The sequence below is a fragment of the Budorcas taxicolor genome, chromosome 7, assembly GCF_023091745.1.
Source record: "Budorcas taxicolor isolate Tak-1 chromosome 7, Takin1.1, whole genome shotgun sequence".
NCBI lineage: Eukaryota > Metazoa > Chordata > Mammalia > Artiodactyla > Bovidae > Budorcas > Budorcas taxicolor.
Genome location: NC_068916.1, coordinates 40,233,037 through 40,246,812, shown reverse-complemented (window position 1 = coordinate 40,246,812; position 13,776 = coordinate 40,233,037). Strand labels below are relative to the sequence as shown.

The following is a 13,776-nucleotide window of genomic DNA, read 5'->3' as shown; positions in this document are numbered from 1 at the left end:
CTATGTTGTATAGCTCTAGAACACTGTACCCAATCCATGTATTTGAATACACGGATTTCTACAAGGGAAATCACCAAGCCCTCATGTATGGCTGTATGGCTTGTATGGCTTTTTGATTGAGTGTCACAATTACCCTTTCTATCCTCTAATAACTGTGCTGAAGTATGGCAACACATTATGGATCACAGAAGGTAGGGTGACTGGTGGAGTTGCCTGTAGGATCAGGTCTGGGCACTGACCTGTAGGATCTGGCTGTCTGTGTGTATATTTTCAGCTTTTATGTTTGTGAATATGACTATATGTCTATCAGAGTTTGTAGAATAACTAGATAGATATATACATATCTGAAGACGTAACAACAGTACATAACAATCACACGTGGTTGGTAAGAGAGATGTTCTCTCTTGGTCTCCAGGGTGGTGCAATGACTAAGGATGTCACAATGCTGGTGTGAGTATGCCTGTGTATACATTTTCCTCTTCCATCCTGTGACCGTTGTAAGCTCTCTGAGATGTATGCCTGTGTATACATTTTCCTCTTCCATCCTGTGACCGTTGTAAGCTCTCTGAGATGTCTGGACCTCTGAAAGCGATGACTGGCCTAATTTGGTTTCCTTCTGACACCACCTGTTCATTGGTCCTGGATCCTTGAGAGCTACTTTGATATGAGAACCCACATCCTTGACACCAGACCCTCACACTAGTCCTCAGCATCCAGACAGGAGGGCACCTAGGGAACTTCCTTGGGCCTGGCTACCCAGTGATCAAAGTCATTTGGCCTTGAAGGCACCAAAGAACAGACTGGGCCATGAGACCAAGTTCCACCAACTACAGACACACTTTCTGACCATTTCCGGGTTAGGGTTCCTGTCCCTTACCGGGGCTTTCAACCTCTGCCCTTTGCTCCGTGGGTCGTTTGGGGGGCCCTGATGGACCCAGATCTCCCAAAGTCCAAGACAGCCTTCTGCTGCTGCTGCTGCTAAGTTGCTTCAGTCGTGTCCGACTCTGTGCGACCCCATAGACAGCAGCCCACCAGGCTCCCCCGTCGCTGGGATTCTCCAGGCATGAACATTAGAGTGGGTTGCCATTTCCTTCTCTAATGCATGAAAGTGAAAAGTGAAAGTGAAGTGGCTCAGTCGTGTCTGACTCTTCGCGATCCCATGGACTGCAGCCTACCAGGCTCCTCCATCCATGGGATTTTCCAGGCAAGAGTTGCTTTTTCCTAATTTGCTTTAAGTTGTGATAGACAGGAGAACCCACATCCTTGACACCAGACCCTCACACTGGTCCTCAGCATCCAGACGGGAAGGCACCTAGGAAACTTCCTTGGGCCTGGATACCCAGTGATCTGGGTCTCCTGTCCTGATGCAGTCTTTAACACACTGACCACCTGATTTTCCCACCATTCTCTACCAATCTCTTCCTCCTGATCATCTCTTCTACCAGCCTAGCTGGATTCCTCTCAGGACAGGTATATTGACACCATTCCTTTAGCCTTCCCCTCAGGGCCTCGGCCTTGAACCCTATTCTCCTACACAATTACTAGTTGACCTCTCTACTCAAGTCTCGCCCCTGATCCCCAGGCCAGGCGGAAGGCCCCCGGCCGTGCAACAATTCCGCCCACTGGTGGCCCCACCCCCTTTCGCAGCGCGCCCCGCCCTCACCCAATCCTTCCCAGCTTCCGCCCACCCACGTGATCCCCTCTACGCTGGACTTCTTCCCGGGATTTGCGGCTCGGTCGGTGACACTGACACTTCCTGATGCTGCATACTCAGCTGCGGAAGCAGGAAGGGGCGGTTACTGGCTGAGGGGCGTGGGCCCCGCCTCTTCGCGTCGCTCTTCTGTCTGCGGCTGCGCGGTGACCATAGCGGTATCAACTGCTCCTGCGCAGAGTCCAGAATCGCAGTTGGCTCCATAGCTCAGGGGTTAGAGCACTGGTCTTGTAAACCAGGGGTCGCGAGTTCAAATCTCGCTGGGGCCTGTGTAACTTTTTTCTCCCCACCCCTCTTTTTCTGGAGAGGGGAAGACGCGCTTGCCAAGACTTTCCGCCATACTGAAAGGCTAGCCTTGAATTGAGCAGATCTGAGTGTTTTTGCCCCTCAAGTGGCCGCCACTTATCGCTCCCTCCACACCTCCTCTAGCCTTATCTCTTTTAAGAACCAGACCCACTGCTCCCTTGGACTTGCGATCACAGATTCCGCTAGCTCCGCGTGCCTTCTCCCCAGCGACCCCTCTCTCGCTTCTTTCTGCACGTCGTCTTGGCAAATTCATAGCGAGTCTTTTTGTCCCCCCCCCCCCCCCCCCGTCACTCCACTCGGGCCAGGGGCTTTGCCGTGTTCTCTAATTCGTTCTTCTTCCTTGCGCAGGGAGCACCTGTGAACGCTCCACACCCACCTCCGTACTCTGGGAATTTATTATTTTAGTTGACAGTGGGGCTGTGTTTAAGACCCCGGGAAGTCTGCCTTTGGTCCCCGAAATCTGGCTTCTTCAATGAGGTGGGCTTCCAGTAGGGTAGTCACTTGAGGGTTGAAGAATCCCAGGAGTTCGGGCCGCACAAATGCCCCATCGTGCCAGTGTGGGGCAGGTCCATTCGGCTCTTGACGCAAAGCGTGATTCTTTGGATGAGATCTGCCTTGTGTGACGGAGAGAAGCGGGTCCCTCCTTTGCCACGCACCACACCTGTCCCATTTACCCCTCCTAGGCGTCTACCCAGCTTCCCGCGAGCAGTATTCTCTCCTCTGGTGATACGGCCCGGGCTCTATTTTCCAAAGCTGATCCAAGCTAGACCTCACGTGGACTGACTCACTCAGGGCTTTTCTGAGGGTCCTCACCCGCCGGATGGCGCGGCGGGATTAATCACGTCTCTGCCTCTGCCAAGACCCTCACCCCCTGCCATGGGTCATGCCTACGAAGGCCACGGCGGGCGGGCACCCAAGACTGCCAGCGGGCCTCGTTCTGCCCATTGGGCAGGGCCCCCATTGTTCACTTAGGATTTAGGCTTATTTTGTGCACTTGATTTCCATTCACGGCATTAATAAATCAATCAGACAGGTCATCATGAATTACTGCTTTTGGTTTGTTAGAAGGAAAACCAAAAGCTGTTTTTTTTTAAAGACTGGAAGTGAATGTGACAAAGTTGTAGTCTTTAGGTCCAGGTATCACGAATGTGGATTCTTTCTTTCTTTCTTTTGGTTGCATTTTTCTTTATATAATTCTATAGAGAAGACAAGCGAATGCTTACAACACCGAGACAGTAGTGGCCAAGGGGCCAAGGACGCACCGCGGCGGTAAGCAGAGGTGAGCCCATCTACCGCTGAACGCGCAATGGAGACACAGCTTGTGGGGATGCGGTGCGTGAGCATCGTAGTCTCCAAGGAAGAGGCCGAGAGGAGGAGCACTTGAGTGGAGAGGTCAGTGCAGAGCGTTGAGCTGGATCTAAGAGAATGGCAATAGGAAGAAACAGCACTCTCTCCGCCACCCTCCCACCCCGCCCCGGAGTGGGTTTACCAGCATTCATCTCCCACGCTGTTTTGTAGCAGCCACCTGTGTAGGGGGATTTCTCTGCTAGTGGCGCAAAAATACACTTTGGGGTCAACTCTAAGTGGATTTTCGTGAATTTTTCTAGCAAGGAATCAGAATAACCGTTTTTCACAACTAGGTTACCCAGTGGAATTGGAACAGGAAAGCACCCGCACAGTCTGGGCCTCCGGTTCACCCGGCCTAAGGCTGTTCTGGGACGATTCCGGCCGAATGCAGCGAGGGCGGATAGGCGGGACACGCGGCCTCGGCGCCGCGCCTACGTGTGCGCGAGGGCACGGAGGCGAACTTTGCCGGGTGTGCACCAACTGCCGCTGCCGGTCACCCTTGAAGGAGCGGGGTTCCTGGTCATCTCATGTATGCTTTTCATTTCTCACTTTCCTACATTTTCGGAATACTTTGCAAATAAGTAGTTGTTTTAGAAAACATTTTCATAAAATGATAGAGAAAAGCCCCCGCCCCCTTACCAGGCGCTCGATAGGAAGCGATTATCCAGATTTCTTTTCGTCTGCGGCAGCTACTGACCTAGTCTACCCCTTCTCGTCCCCGACTCTCTTCCGGGACCCTCAGGCTCTCCCGGCTTCTGTGCCCTGCCTCCAGTTCTCCAGACTTGCGCCTTATTTGGGCTGCACTGGGAAAAGAGTCCCCACAGTGGAAGGGTGCCCCTGCCTGCGGCCCGATAAACCTTAGCAATGAGGCGCTCGTTGGCATTCCAGATCTCAGAGGGGCCGAGAGATACCGAGAATTGATGCTGAGTGAACTATCTACAGCTGAGACGGCGGACGTGGATATCGTCGAACTGGGATAGGTCGGGCGTGAGAGAGTCCGAGATGCACAGAACATTTTCATCGTGCCAGAAAGAAAAATTGGTTTTCTCAGTGGATAAACGAGTCCACATAGAGTCATACCAGGGACTGACCCAATCATTCCCGAGCCGGAGGCAAGCTGTTTTGTCTACAGGTTACAGTTTTCGCCTCTGACGCGAGAGGTCCCAGGTTCAGACCCCGGACCAGCCCTTTTCTTCTTTTCCTTTGTCCCCTTCTTTCTAAAAATATCTCATGTGGACAGTTTTTGGTCCTGGACAGGTAATGGGCATTACCAAGCGTTCGGGGATCGGAAGAAAGTACGGGTAGAAGAGTGGGTGAGGCGCTTCAGAGCCCACGGTTCCCGGTGAGAGACTGGGAGCAGAGCCTCCCGCGGGTGTTTCCACTGACCGGGTCGTGGGACCATTCTTTCCCACCACAGAACTGTATATTCACTGGTCCCACCAGTTTTCCTAAAAATCAATAGTGTCACAAAGATGACGGAGCTCAGGCGTTTCTGTATTGTAGTAGTTATTACCTTCATCTAACAGGTGAAATGTCTCCAGTTTGAAACTGAGGGGAAACAAAGTTGGTAGCATCCTGAGGTGTTTTTTTTTCCCCCCCCTCACTATTGGAAATTTATTACTTTGAGGTAAATTTAGTCCTAGTCCAGGATGTCCCAGTCCAAGACATCCCATCATCACCTTTACCTGGTTACAGAGGTGTACACTTTTCCAGGGAAGAGAAATTTAACATTTACACCTCTGGATTCTCATTCTCAAGAGGCATTAACCCATGAAAGTGGTATTAACACACCCCACTTTCAGTTTGGGACTTTGCACTCACTGAGTTGGGTGATTTTGCTTGTTTTCAGTCGCTCAGTCGTGTCCAACTCTTTGTGTTGCCATGGACTGCAGCATACCAGGCTTCCCTGTCCTTCACCATCTCCTGGAACTTGCTCAAACTCAGGTCCGTTGGGTCAGTGATGCCATCCAACCATCTCATCCTTTGTTGTCCCCTTCTCTTCCTGCCTTCAGTCTTTCCCAGCATCAAAGTCTTTTCCAATGGGTCAACTCTTCACATCCGATGGCTGAAGTATTGGAGCTTCAACTTGAGCATCTATTTTTCAAATGAATATTCAGGGTTGATTTCCTTTTAGGACTGATGGTTTGTTCTCCTTGCAGCCCAACGGACTCTCAAGAGTCTTCTCCAACACCACAGTTCAAAAGCATCAATTCTGCATTCAGCCTTCTCTATGATCCAACTCTCACATTCATACATGACTACTGGAAAAATCATAACTTTGACTAGACGGACCTTTGTCAGCAAAGTAATATCTCTGCTTTTTAATATGCTGTCTAGGTTTGTCATAGCTTTTCTTCCAAGGAGCAAGCATCTTTTAATTTTGTGGCTACAGTCACCTTCTGCAGTGATTTTGGAGCCTAAGAAAATAAAGTCTGTCACTGTTTCCACTTTTCCCCTTTCTATTTGCCATGAAGTGATGGGACTGGATGCCATGATCTTCCTTTTTTGAATGTTGAGCTTTAAGCCAGCTTTTACACTCTCCTCTTTCGCTTTCATTAAGAGGCTCTTTAGTTCTTCTTCAATTTGTGCCCTTAAGGTGGTGTCATCTGAGTATCTGAGGGTATTGATATTTTTCTCAGCAATCTTGATTCCAGCTTGTACTTCATCCAGTCCAGCATTTTGCATGATGTACTCTGCATATAAGTTAAATAAGCAGGATGACAATATACACCCTTGTCTACCCCTTTCCCAATTTTGAACCAGTCTGTTGTTCCAACTGTTGTTTCTTGACCTGCATACAGGTTTCCCAGGAGGTAGGTAAGGAAGTCTGGTATTACCATCTCTTCAAGAATTTTTCACAGTTTATTGTGATCCACACAGTCAACGGCTTTAACATAGTCAATGAAGCAGAAGTAGATGTTTTTCTGGAAGTCTCTTGCTTTTTCTATGATCTCAGAATAAAGGTAAGGTCGCGATTGAGCGACCAATATGCATAATCTTTTTTTGGGAAGGATTGAGGGAGCTGGGCGAAAAGTTCTCAACAAGCTGGCAGCGGTGGAATTCGAACCCACGCCCCCAAAGAGACTGAAGCCTTAATCCAGCGGCTTAGACCGCTCGGCCACGCTATCGCACTGGAAATCAAGTGTTTATGGTGTTGTTTTTCAATTTAGATAACGTCCCCAGGCTCCCGAGGGAAATCGTGTGTTCCGGTGCCTCTACAGGTCAGAGCAGAACCAACCACACCCCAACTAGCAGAATTAGATTGGCCAGAGTATCGGGAGCGGAATCTGCATCCTCCGCTCCTCTGACAAAGGATGAGCCGTGAAGCCCAGACCACCGCACGCAATGGTTTTGGGAAGAACATTCAAGTCACTCCGACATTTCACTTTTGGGAAGTGGGCGTGGACGCAGGGGAAGACTTCTACAGTATCACTTGTTTTATTTTTATATTTTAACTGTGATCTTCTATTGTTTTTATAAATTAAAAAAAAAACAACAGAATGGAACCCTGCACTACTTCTCCCGGTTCTTTTTTGTTTACCTCATAACAATTTTTGGTAATAACACGGACACATTCAGAAGTGGCTCATTAACGATTGCGTGGCCACCATCTCAGAAGCCTCCATCCTTGCAGTTTTGTTGCCTGATGTTTCCACCCTTGAAACAAATGTTCCAGGTGGAGGTATAGGGCCTTGACAAAACAAGCTTGATTGCACACTATATGGAGACCTCCCCGCCTCCCCGCCCCTCACCAATCATAAAAACCCATTTCTTAAAAAATAGTAAATCCTAGAAAAATGTATAGAAAAAAATCCCCTCACAAGCCCCAAACTCATCAATATTTGGTGAACTAATCTCCAGTTTGATTTTCTGTTGTTTTTTACCTGCACCAGTGGAGAAGGAGGTGACAGAGGATGAGATGGTTGGATGGCATCACTGACTCAACTGACGTGCGCTTAAGCAAACTCCAGGAGATAGTGCAGGACAGGGAAGCCTGGCATGCTGCAGTCCATGGGGTCTCAAAGAGTCCAACAGGATTTAGACACTGAACAACATCAGTGAGGCTATGTCTTTACTTGTGATCATGCTACAGATACAGATTTCAATTAAGCTTTTTTTTTTTTTTAAATTATCTATCTCCATGCCAGTGCATAACTTATGACAAGCTTAATTAGAGGAGGAGACAGAGGGAAACTTCAGATACTGAGGTAGATTTCTGGGCAGGTTTAAAATCTTTAAGCGTGGACAGACATGAGTGTTCACGAAGTCTTTTTTAGGTGTAGGGCTTTCCTTTCACTTGACATTTTTCACTTAACAGTTCTTACATTATGAAGTTGAAATAGTCTTTTACCTGTAAAGTAAATGAAAAATAGAGAGCGAGAGAAACAAACAATTTCTCTAGAGTATAAAGATGTTAGAAATAGTTTGTTTTCCTTTCACAAACATCTTAATGTATAAAATTTGAAACTTCATTAAGGAAGTCTTAATTCTGACTTTTAAAAATTGTCAAGACAACCAATTTTCTTGATTTATAGATCACAGTAGCTTTCTAAACGTTTAGGATACAAGTGCAAGCAAAATCTCAGATACTCTTGGAAATGCATTTTTGGATACATGCACACATGATATATATGTCTTCGGGAGCTTGATTATCCTTTTGCAATATTGAAGAATACTCAGTTTATTACAAATTTAGCCTTTGATAACCACAACTTGGATAGAGCACAAAGTGGAATCTTCAAAGGTTTCTCAATATACCTCAGTCTGGGGAATTCCCTGGTGGCCTAGCAGAACTGCACTCATCTCATACGCTAGCAAAATAATGCTCGAAATTCTCCAAGCCAGTCTTCAACAGTATGTGAACTGTGAACTTCCAGATGTTCAAGCTGGATTTAGAAAAGGCATAGGAACTAGAGATCAAATTGCCAGCATCTGTTGGATCTTTGAAAAAGCAAGAGAATTCCAGAAAAACATCTATTTTATTGACTATGCCAAAGTCAATGCTTTGTCAATGCAGCAGTCAAAGCTATGGTTTTTCCAGTGGTCATGTATGGATGTGAGAGTTGGATTATAAAGAAAGATGAGCACCGATGACTTTGACTACTGTGGACCACAACAGACTGTTGAAAATTCTTGAAGAGATGGGAATACCAGACCACCTGACCTGCCTCCTGAGAAATCTGTATGCAGATCAAGAAGCAATAGTTAGAACTGGACATGGAACAACAGACTGGTTCCAAATCGGGAAAGGAGTATTAAGGCTATATATTGTCCCCTGCTTATTTAACTTAAGGCTTCCGTGGTGGCTCATAGGTTAAAGCGTCTGCCTGCAATGCGGGAGACATGGGTTTGATCCCTGGGTTGGGAAGATCCCCTGGGGAAGGAAATGGCATCCCACTCCAGTATTCTTGCCTGGAGAATCCCATGGACAGAAGAGCCTGGTGGGCTACAGTCCACGGGATTGCAAATAGTCGGACACGACTGAGCGACTTCACTTTCACTTTATTTAACTTATATGCAGAGTACATCATGAGAAATGCTGGGCTGGAGGAAGCACAAGCTGGAATCAAGATTGCTGGGAGAAATATCAATAGCCTCAGATGTGCAGATGACACCACCCTTATGGCAGAAAGTGAAGAAGAACTAAAGAGTCTCTTGATGAAAGTGAAAGAGAAGAGTGAAAAAGCTGGCTTAAAGCTCAACATTCAGAAAACTAAGATGATGGCATCTGGTCCCATCACTTCATGGCAAATAGATGGGGAAACAATGGAAAGAGTGATAGACTTTATTTTGGGGGTTCCAAAATCACTGCAGGTGGTGACTGCAGCCATGAAATTAAAAGATGCTTAATCCTTGGAAGAAAAGTTATGACCAACCTAGACAGCGTATTAAAAAGCAGAGACATTACTTTGCCAACAAAGGTCCATCTAGTCAAAGCTACGGAGAAGGTAATGGCACCCCACTCCAGTACTTTTGCCTGGAAAATCCCATGGACGGAGGAGTCTGGTAGGCTGCAGTCCATGGGGTCACGAAGAGTCGGACATGACTGAGCGACTTCCCTTTCACTCTTCACTTTCATGCATTGGAGAAGGAAATGGCAACCCACTCCAGTGTTCTTGCTTGGAAAATCCCAGGGACGGGGAAGCCTGGTGGGCTGCCATCTATGGGGTCGCACAGGGTCAGACATGACTGAAGTGACTTAGCAGCAGCAGCAGCAGCAGTCAAAGCTATGGTTTTTCCAGTGGTCATGTATGGATGTGAGAGTTGGATTATAAAGAAAGATGAGCACCGATGAATTGATGCTTTTAACTGTGGTGTTGGAGAAGACTCTTGAGAGTCCCTTGGACTGCAAGGAGATCCAACCAGTTTATCCTAAAGGAAATTAGTCCTGAATATTCATTGGAAGCTGAAGCTGAAGCTGAAACTCCAATACTTTGGCCACCTGATGGGAAGTGCTGACTCATTTGAAAAGCCCCTGATGCTGGGAAAGACAGAGGGCAAGAGGAGAAGGGGACAACAGAGGATGAGATGGTTTGGATGGCACCATGAGTTTGAGTAGGCTCTGGGAGTTGGTGATGGACAGGAAGGCCTGGCATGCTGCAGTCCATGGGGTCGCAAAGAGTCGGACACGACTGAGCGACTGAACTGAACTGAACTGAACTGAACTAGCAGAAAGGACTCTTTGGAATTGCTACCAAAAGCACAGGTTCAATTCTTGGCGCTGTGAGACCAAGGGGAAACTTCTTATTATTGAAGCATTGGCAGGTAACTATTTAGAATGAACCCTAGAGACAATGGAATGCTGGATCTTTTCCAACTAGTTTCCTCTTATAGCATCGTTTAACTACTATCATATAGATAACCTAATCATTGTTTTTCAGTCAAATGATTGACAATCATGAGTGGAAAAAAGCTCTTCAATAAAAGCCAGCCGATCAAATGAGGTCTTCTCATAATGCATCTGAAACTCGCCATCCAGAGCTGCTTCTCTTGCTCTGGATGTTCTCAGAAACATCTTATTGGCTTCTTCAGGGGCTGCTGAAATTCTGTAGTCTGCACCACTTGATTGCTCCTCTTCCAGATAGTCCTAGTCATCAAATTCCCAGCCTTCCTTGTGTCCGCCTACCCCATCCCCCCTTCTCGAAGCCAGGGCTGGCAATCTGGCCTGTCTGCTCCCCAGACTTGGGCCAGTTAGCAAAACCCCGGTCCCTCTCTTGCTCTGCCGTTGGCTGTGTCTCCTCCTGCTCGACTGGGCCTCCTGGTCAGCTCTGGCGCGTCTCCTTTGTGGGTGGTTCAGGGATGCTCCTGGCTCCAGCTGCCTACGTCCATCAGTGGAAGGTCAGTCTTGCCATGTATCAGGTCTGTCTGCATGTCAATACTCTCTTTATAGAGCTGGGACTGATCGTACATTTCCAATATTGTGCAAGTGGCTCAACCTCCCTAAAGGGGATTATATTAAGAAGGGACCTACACTTTGAGACAAGTTTTTTTTAACTCAGATTTTTGTCATTAAAAAAATGACAGATTTTTGTGTCATTAAATATTCCAAAATCTCATTTGTCTTTTTTTCCTGATTATGAATATTCAACTTTAATTTAGAATCTGGAATCTAGATGGCACAGTCCTACATTTCCCAGAGTGCAAAACTTCACTTGAAAGCTCAATTTCTAGAAGACAAAAGTAGCCAGATTTCTGTCCCTGGCCCCTGACTTTGAATGGGAGGTTGGAAGAGAGGATGGTAACCAATACAAGAGTGGAATACACTGAGATAACTGCTGCATTGTGTGGCCTTATTCTTGGTGCTTATGTTAAACCTTAATGTAAAGATTATGGTGTGATTTTTAGAACTGTATAGCTGTCTGTTTTTCAGCCAACATGTGTGTATTTCAGGCCTCATGGGCTTGCAGAGATGGCCTCGGCTAATTATTTTGTGTTTTAATATTAATAACACGAACTTCCACTCAATCATTTTAATAACAGGGCCTTCCTCTGCTCTACAGTGAGGACCTCAGTGTGGATTAGAAAATGTGTCTGTAAAACTACATGGAATCATTAATTGACCACAGCCCCTGACAGTAGCAGAGCTTTTGCTGTCTACATATTGCTTCCCTGATGGCTCAGATGGTAAAGCATCTGCCAGAAATACAGGAGACGTGGGTTCGATCCCTGGGTCGGGAAGATCCCCTAGAGAAGGGAATGGCAACCCACTCCAGTATTCTTGCCTGGACAGTTCTATGGACAGATGAGCCTGGTAGGCTACAGAGCTGAACAGGACCAAGCAACTGAACAGACTGACTGACAGTCTGAAGAGCGGCCCTTGACTTGACTTCGTTGGTGCTCTGATCTCAGACTTCCAGCTTCCAGAACTGTGAGAAGTCATTTTTTTCTGTTTATAAGCCCCCCAGTCTGTGGTATTGTATCACAACAGCCTGAACAGACTAAGACAGGCTTACAGCTACAAACAACATGAATGATTTCTCTGACATTAATATTGAGCACAATAAATTGGATGTAAAACAGTTTGTAAGGGCTTCCCAGGTGGCTCAGAGGTAAGGAATCCACTTGACAAGCAGGAGACCCAGGTTTGAACCCTGGCTTGGGAAGATCCTCTGGAGAAGAAAATAGCAACCCACTCTATTATTTTTTTTAAATTTTTATTTATTTGGCTGTGCCAGGCCTTTGTTGTAGCACGTGGGATCTAGTCCCCTGTCCAGGGATCAAACTCAGGCTCCCTGCATTGGGAGCTCGGTCTTCTACCCACTGGACCACCAGGGAAGTCCCCGTCCCAGTATTCTCGCCTGGGAAATCCCACGGACAGAGGAGCCTGGTGGGTTACAGTCCACGGGGTCGCAAAGAGTCAGACTTAGCAACTAAACAAAACCAACAAAACATGACTTTGTGACTAAACAGCAACAAAAAAAACAGTTTGAATTCTGTTGATTTCATACATATGACACTCAAGCATGAGTACAACTAATCAGTGGTGACAAGTTAGAAATTTTGTTACTGCAGGGAAGGAAGTACTGACACTGACAAGTGGCATGAGGAGAGTATTTTGGGTGCTGGAAATGTTCTGTATTAATCTGGGTGACACACACATACACAGACACTTATGTATTCACTTAGTTGTGCACTTAAGAGTTTTGCACATGTAAGAGTACACAATAAAGATATCTTTGCACAAAAATTATGAAGTATATGAGTTAATTGATGAGAAAAACAACAGCAGTAGTTTTTTTATTACTGCATAACAAATTTCCACAAGTTTAGTGGCTTAAAACAACACAAATTTATTACCATATAGTTTTTGTGAGTCAGGAGCCTGGCGACAGGTTAGCAAGGTCCTCTCCTCATGGCTTACCAGGTAAAATCAAGGTGTTGGCTGTTGTTGCTACATGGCAGCAGGCTCAGGTTCTATCCCATCCTCACTAGCTGTTGACAGAGTTCAGTTCCTTGCTGTTGTAGGACAGAAATCCCCATTTCCTTGTTAGCTGTTGGCTGGGGGCTCCTCTAAGAGCCCCTCTGCTGGTTCACTGGCCCTCTCACAGTAGGGTAGTTTACTCCTCCTTTGAGGTCATGGTAAGGCCTCTCTCTAAGAACTGACCTTCTAAAGGGTCCCACCGATTGAGTCAGGCCCACCCAGGTGATTCCCCTTTTGATTAGCTCAAAGCCAACTGACCAATGACCTTAATTACCTCTGCAAAATCTCTGCTTCTATAAAACATAACATGATCCTGGGAGTGACATCTGGTCATAGCCACTCATGGGAAAAGGATTATACTAGGCATGGGCACCATTGTGGGAACCTGTATCTATAGATACATCCCATTTTCTTTGCCTTCAGGAAGTGCTGCCAGCATCCTCCCTGAATGCTGTTCAACTCACAAGCCCAAAGGGTAGCTCCATCCAACACTATTGCCGCCATCATCTCTCTCCAGGATTGTTGCTACACCCTTCATCAGTAACCCCAACAACACCTCCTTCCAGAACATCAGAAAATTGTCCATTTCTTCTCTGCTTACTCCATTAACCAAGCTCAAAGGGATGTGTGGACAAAGCCCAGAATTTGCAGTAAGAAATAAAACACAATTGACACTGGTGATGGGTGTTAGGCAACAAGGGGGAAAACCAGAAAGTAATAGGTGAGGAGGTACCCGGCATGACAAACTCTCTCACCTGGATAGAATCCTTTCAAACCGTGTGGGTAATTTCTTGTGTCATTGAAGAAATCACTTAGATGAATCTTTTAGATAAAATAATAATTTTAGCTAAATAACGATCATCTAGATAAGAGCATTCTTAGTTTTTCTAATAATGATATTCACAATGTGACAGAAGGAAACTCTTCTGTCAAAGCTTGAGGACTCAGTTCTGCCGGTTCTGGTTCTATTCCCAACAGGCAGAGGGAACCC

The 13,776-nt window shown here is 46.5% G+C and overlaps 1 non-coding gene and 1 pseudogene across 1 annotated transcript; one reads left to right on the top strand and one right to left on the bottom strand.

Annotated features, from left to right (window-relative positions):
* Positions 1 to 1,907: 1,907 nt before the first annotated feature.
* TRNAT-UGU (transfer RNA threonine (anticodon UGU)) lies at positions 1,908 to 1,980 on the top strand. The gene has a single exon. It is a non-coding gene; the product is annotated as a tRNA-Thr (tRNA).
* An 8,251-nt stretch (positions 1,981 to 10,231) lies between these two features.
* On the bottom strand, positions 10,232 to 13,289 carry LOC128050978 (EP300-interacting inhibitor of differentiation 1-like; annotated as a pseudogene).
* Between the last annotated feature and the right edge of the window lie 487 nt (positions 13,290 to 13,776).